The sequence below is a fragment of the Salarias fasciatus genome, chromosome 8, assembly GCF_902148845.1.
Source record: "Salarias fasciatus chromosome 8, fSalaFa1.1, whole genome shotgun sequence".
NCBI classification, from domain to species: Eukaryota; Metazoa; Chordata; class Actinopteri; order Blenniiformes; family Blenniidae; genus Salarias; species Salarias fasciatus.
In genome coordinates, this window is record NC_043752.1 from 20,155,496 (window position 1) to 20,161,910 (window position 6,415).

The window sequence follows — 6,415 nt, forward strand, 5'->3', positions numbered from 1 at the left end:
CACACACACACACACACACACACACACACACACACACACACACACACACACATGTTTAGAAGCTACAGTACCCCATGGGCCAGAGCAGCCACCTCTACCAACTACAGGGGTCAAGTCAGCTTTTATTGTCATTTTGTTTATATGCACTGGTCATTCAAGGAAATTGAAATGACTTTCTCTCCATCCCAGCGTGTCAAATCCTGGTCCTCGTGGGCCACTGCCCTGCATGTTTTAAGGCCTGTTCATCCTCCACAAGAACAAGAACAAAGTTCAGCAAGGGAGGCGGCGCGAGAACAAAACGACGTCATTTTGTTCTCGCGCCGCCTCCTTGCCGAATAAATTTCGGCAACCTCGCGCCCTCCTCGTGTGAGAACTTTGTTCGGCTGGGTGATTGAGAAGTCCTCTGTGATTGGTCAGATTTTTATGGGCAGTGTCCGCATTCTGGCAGGAAGTAATCAATTAGCAGCGTGTATGATCTGTTAAAATGGACGCTATCGAAGAGCAGCTGGTGCGCTGCTACGAGCACCTTTATAACCCCACATCTGCTGGCCATAAAGACACAAGAATGTGCAACAATTTGTGGGCAGAAATTGCCCAAAAAATGAAGATGGATGAGAACAAGTGTTGGAGGAGGTGGAGGAGTCTCCGCGATAAATTCGCCAAGGCTAAACGCCGCATCATCCACAAGAAAAGTGGAGCGGCCGGCGGTACAAAAGTACAACCAGCCCCATTCACCAGTCTGCGGTGGCTGGAAAAATACATAAAACAACGACCGACAGCCACAAATATGACCATTCTGCAGGATGAGGTAAGCACAGAATCTCCAAACGAATGTCGCAATAATTATGTCGACATGATCAGTTCGAGGCCGCTGCTCCCCGTCGGTGGAACGCTCCTCCAGACCACCTCAGGGCCCCACGGACGGTGGAAGCCTTTATGAAAGGACTGAAAACTCATCTTATCAGAAAGTCTTTTATTGTTAAGCAATAATTTTTATCTTCATATTTTTTACTGATGTACTGTATTTTATCTTATTTTATCTGTAGCACTTTGAGATTTGGAGTCAAATGTAAAGTGCATTATAAATAAAATGTATTATTATCATATGAGCAAAATTACAATACTCATAATTTGGGTTATAATTTTATTTTAATTTTATATAACATAACGTCAAAACATTTTATGAGTTTGTGGGTTTAGCAAGTGCAAACATACGTCCCATGTGAGTATTTCTGTGTTTTGGAGGTCACTGATGATCCCGGTGAAGGTCCCTCTGTCAGGCAGGCTCCATCAGCCGCCAGCCGGTTTCCCACTATATGCCTGGAAGCCTTGGCAGCAGTCTCGGGTCTCCATCGCCATCAGGGCCACCTCCATCTCCTGCTGAAGGAGAAACTTCAACCACTCCACCGCCTGCACCACCCACTCCCAGGTCCAGGAAGAGGAAGCGGGGGTCTTCTTCTGATTTCCATTTCGAAGCTGCCCTCGCTGCCCTGGACAAACGACGGGCCGAGCGAGAGGCTCGGGAGAGACGTCCTGCATGTGGCCGATGCCATGCGGTCTCTCCCACCTCACCTGCTGCCGGAGTGCAAATTAAAAATCAGCACTGTCCTCTACGAAATGGAACAGACAGCTGTCGAATTTTCACAGTACCAACCACAAAGGCAGCAGCTTGTGTACATTTGTAAATAGTAGTTGTAGTTCTCGTTTGTCAATATTTAATTTCTATCAATAACTCCCACCTGCTATTGTCCGATTAAATTTTGTTGCTGTTCACACAAGAATGGTCACTTCTGGCTATCCATACATTTAATTCCGGACTGTGTTCGTGCTTGCGATGTGATGTTGCACAATAGAATGGAAAGCAGAGTTTCTGCAAGGACGGATGTACTGACGTTGATAAGGTTGCTCTTAAAGATGTGACTTTTATATTGGCAACGTACCAAAAAAACTGAAAAAACTAAGAAAAAAACACGACTTTCTTAATCCTCAGAAAATTAACAGACCAAGATTAAACTACAAGAACATTCTGAAGTGACATTACAGAGCAAGACAAAGTATTTACGTTAAAAACCATATTTACTTGATTCTTCATTATTTAATCAAGACAACTCCTCCTCACAATTCCCTCCTGCCACGGTACAATGCAGCCTGTCTGGAAAAACTCCATAAAGTCATTTCTCGTGGCCCAGGAGATGCGGAATGTTGACGGTGTCCCTGGGTCCTGGAGGTTGCTGTGTCCCTCCACCTGTCTCCTCCACTCTCCAGGCTGCAACTCGCCAGAAGCAGCTGTGGAGTCGGGGAAGTTTGGCGGGATGTATCTGGAGGCCGGTGCGTTTGCAGCGTCCGTACAGGCGAGGTATTTATGGAGCGCAACGCAGGCCTTCACCGTGTCTCCGACCTTGTCCAGCAAACACTCCATCGGCCTGCCAAGGATCCTCCACCTTGCTGCTGGCACGAGAGTGGCGGTAGCTCCCACTCCTTCACCGAAAGATTCTGATCTAGACAGGAATAAAACACAATGTGTGGGTTAATTGAAAATCCTTTATTTGTCCCACAGAGGGAAATTGAGAGGTAAAGCAGCTCAAAAAGAAATATGAATACAAAAGAAATGCAAAATGTGGGAATTTACTAGACCCATCCATACATAGGAACATTAACTATAAATGTAGGATATTTTTAAATAACAGTTACAAACTAAACAACATAATTTAAATATAGTTTAATTATAAATTTGAGACAGACATAATTCATTATATTCTAAATCAAACTGAAGTGCTGTACGTATGTCTACATCAATTATTTTATTTATATAATATTTACACAAATTGTAGAGACATGATTCAACAAATATGGCAAAAATAATGTAGGATGTGAGGTAATAATGGACCGACATGCTTTATAATGCTGCATGCTAATTTGGAGGGACAATATTTGTCAGCTTGGCGCCTTCTGTCTACAAAAATAATGTGGACAATAGTGAATGATGGTCGGTTTGACATGACAATATTAAATACGTGAATATACAATCAAGATTCGATAAAGTAATTTCGAGTAAGATCAGTTCTGCATCTGTCTGATGTATTTACCAACCGGCCTTGCTTGTAGCCATAAAAAAATAAATAAGTCATTTACAGATGTCGCAGAGTAAAAATGGGGAACCCCAACGTCCCTTTGCTTATTTGTCTGTACTTCATATATAGATTAATATTTTAATAGACATTAATCGATAACATACCTGAATAAGGGCGTATGAGGTTTGTGTGAAGGGGGAAAGCTGCGTTTCCCATGAACACATGATGGGTGGAGGTGCCAGGGAGTGGAGCTGGAGGAGGCAAAGCCAGCCGGCCGTTCTTCAGAGCCGAACCAAAAGAGCTCTGCTCAAACACTCCTCCATCACTCTGCCTGCCGTAGGCCCCGACGGCCACCATGGGGAAGCAGCACCTGGCATCACACACAGCCATCAGGACAATGGAGTGCTGGCCTTTATAACTGGAGAAGTCCCTTCCAGCTCTCGGCGGTGCTCTGATTGTGGCGTGCTTGCCATCGATGGCACCGACACAGTTGGGTTCCACAGTCTCCAGAAAACCCGGGCGATGTCCACCATCTGTGCCGGTGATGGGGAGGAGACGAACTCATCCTTCAGAGCTGCCCAGATAGCATCAGTCACTTCAGAGACGATGGAGCAGACAGTGGAGAGGCCCATTTTACAGCTCGCTGCCACACTGTTCTGGGAGCTACCAGAAGCTAAAATGCGAAGTGTGACGGCCAGCCTGTCCTGGATGGAGATGGGGCTGCGGTGTGTCTGCGCGTGCTGGATGAACGGCGTGATCCGTTGAACGAGGTCCTCAAATCGAGCTGCCGACATCCTGAAGTAGGAGAAGTGTCTCTCCTCGTCCATATCGCGCATCTGCTTCACCAGGAGGCTGTATTCGCCCTGCTCAGCTCTGGTGGTGTTGAGCGGTCGCACGTTCCGCCTTCGTCGCCTTTTCTTCTTTTGATGGTGTATGGCGAGCATCAATAACAAATCCTCCTCCTCGGCTTGATACATGTGTTCTTCCATGTCGTCATCCCATTCCACCAATACATTCACCACGGACGCCATTGTGACACTGAGCTGCGCACAAGGCCGCGTGGGGGTGGGGGGTGCGGCTTCGGAGGGGCGTGGCCTCGGAGTTCTCGCTTCGGCTGGAGGATGAACTTTCTTCGGCAGCTTGATGACGTCATCCTGCCGAACTTTGTTCTTGTTCTTGTGGAGGATGTAGGGGCCTTCAGCCTGCTCCCACACACCTGATTCAGATGTTCAGGTCGTTATCAGTCTTCTGCTGTGGCTTCATGATGAGCTGATCGTCTGAATCAGGTGTGTTGGAGCAGGCTGACATCTGAAACATGCAGGATAGTGGTCCCTGAGGACCCGGATTCGACACCACTACAACATGCCAGGACTTTCCTGTTGTAGTCAAGTCAGTGCAGCTCCCACTGGAAAAGCCACAACCTCAGAGGTCTATCATATCACATATAAATATCACAACTATACCATTTTTCCACCCAGATGGGAGTACGCTGTTTTTTTTTTTGGTCAAGGACTAGCTCTATGGCAAATGATACATTTGCAAATATTTTGTAATTGTGCAGCAGGCCCACCTGAGTTATGGCACGACTGACGGCAATTTCAAGATCTGAGTCAGACGTTTGTCCTTTTCTTCGCATGTTGTGTGTGGCAAGTAGTCTCCGGACACTGATGTCTGATATTCCCCGCTGGACACCCATTTCTCGCAGGTTCTCTGAAATCTGCCCAGATGTTTCTGCATTCATAAACATCACGAATGATGGAGAAGAATGCCTCGAGTGAGACCATTATAAATCAAGATATCGCTCTAATAAGGTGCTGAGGTTTCCACTTTGGCGCCTCGTAAACATAGCTAGCCTAGCACCAGGCTACTTCCGGTTGTGAGAGCAAAGCACATTGGGAAATGGATACCAATAATATCTAAAATAGAGTTATTATTTCCTTTTTGTTTTCCTGTTTATTTGTTCTGTTTTGGGTTGGACAACGGAAATCAAACACCAATCCCTCAATTTTTGGTTATACAAAAAACAGGAAAACAAAATATTGAGTCTTTAGTTTGTTTTTTGTTTACCAGGTTGAATGGAATACTGGAATGATCGGATGAAACACAGACCAGGGTGGGACCAAGCATGGTCCATTTTTGTTTATTTTGAGTGAAATGTTCCTGAATTTTTTTTTATTACAATGCATTCAGGAAATGAAATGAAATGAAATGAAATTAAAATTGTATACACACAAATACTGTTTGTGTATCATGAGGATAAACTCTAAATTCACTTGGTGCTTGTTTTGCATGTCCTCCATGAGAGAGGATCGGTTTTCCCTGGATACTGAGGTTTGTTTCAACCGTCCAAAAACACCTGAATGGAATTATTTTAACTCTGTGTGTGTGTGTGTGTGTGTGTGTGTGTGTGTGTGTGTGTGTGTGTGTGTGTGTGTGTGTGTGTGTGTGTGTGTGTGTGGTTGTTTGTCTCTGTGTTTTCCCTGCGGCGGACTGACAACTTGTTCAGTTCAGCATGGATGGCTGGATGGATGCGTGGATGATGGATGAATGAATGAATGAATGAACGGATGGATGGATGGATGGATGGACTGATGGATGAGTGACTGGAGGATGATGGATGGATGGATGGATGAATGGATGGATGGATGGATATGAAACTCTGTGCCTAAGAACATGATTGAACATTAAAGTACATGACAGGGACGGTCCTGGACCAGGGTTGGACAGAACAGATGTAGGACAGAGCTACTGTGAATTCATTTTATGAACACACACACACACACACACACACACACACACACACACACACACACACCATATTTATGACTTGAAAAAAATGCATCCCACTAAAATTTTTAAATAACTGTGGATGTTTTTTAATACGTGTGTGTGTGTGTGTGTGTGTGTGTGTGTGTGTGTGTGTGTGTGTGTGCACACGCGCGTGTGTGTGTTTGTAACAAAAAAGCCTCCCAACATCTGCAGTGATTATATCTAAGGGATATCAACCTCATGTTGTAAGCCATCAGGCTGGGGTGTGTGTTGCTCCTGAACTGAAATGTGTGTTACACTCTTTAACCCTCTGATGCCGTCCTTCCTCCCTGACAGGATGTCAGTGCAAATATCGACACAAATAGAGAAAAACAGGCAGAATAATCCCGTTTCTTTACATGTTATGACTCACTGAAACCTGAAACAGCCGGTGGAGAGTGTTACACAATGTATGTAGCTCACATCCTCCATTATGACTCTGTGCGTGTGTGTGTGTGTGTGTGTGTGTGTGTGTGTGTGTGTGTGTGTGTGTGTGTGTGTGTGTGTGTGTGTTTTGTCAGGCACGCGGACAATCA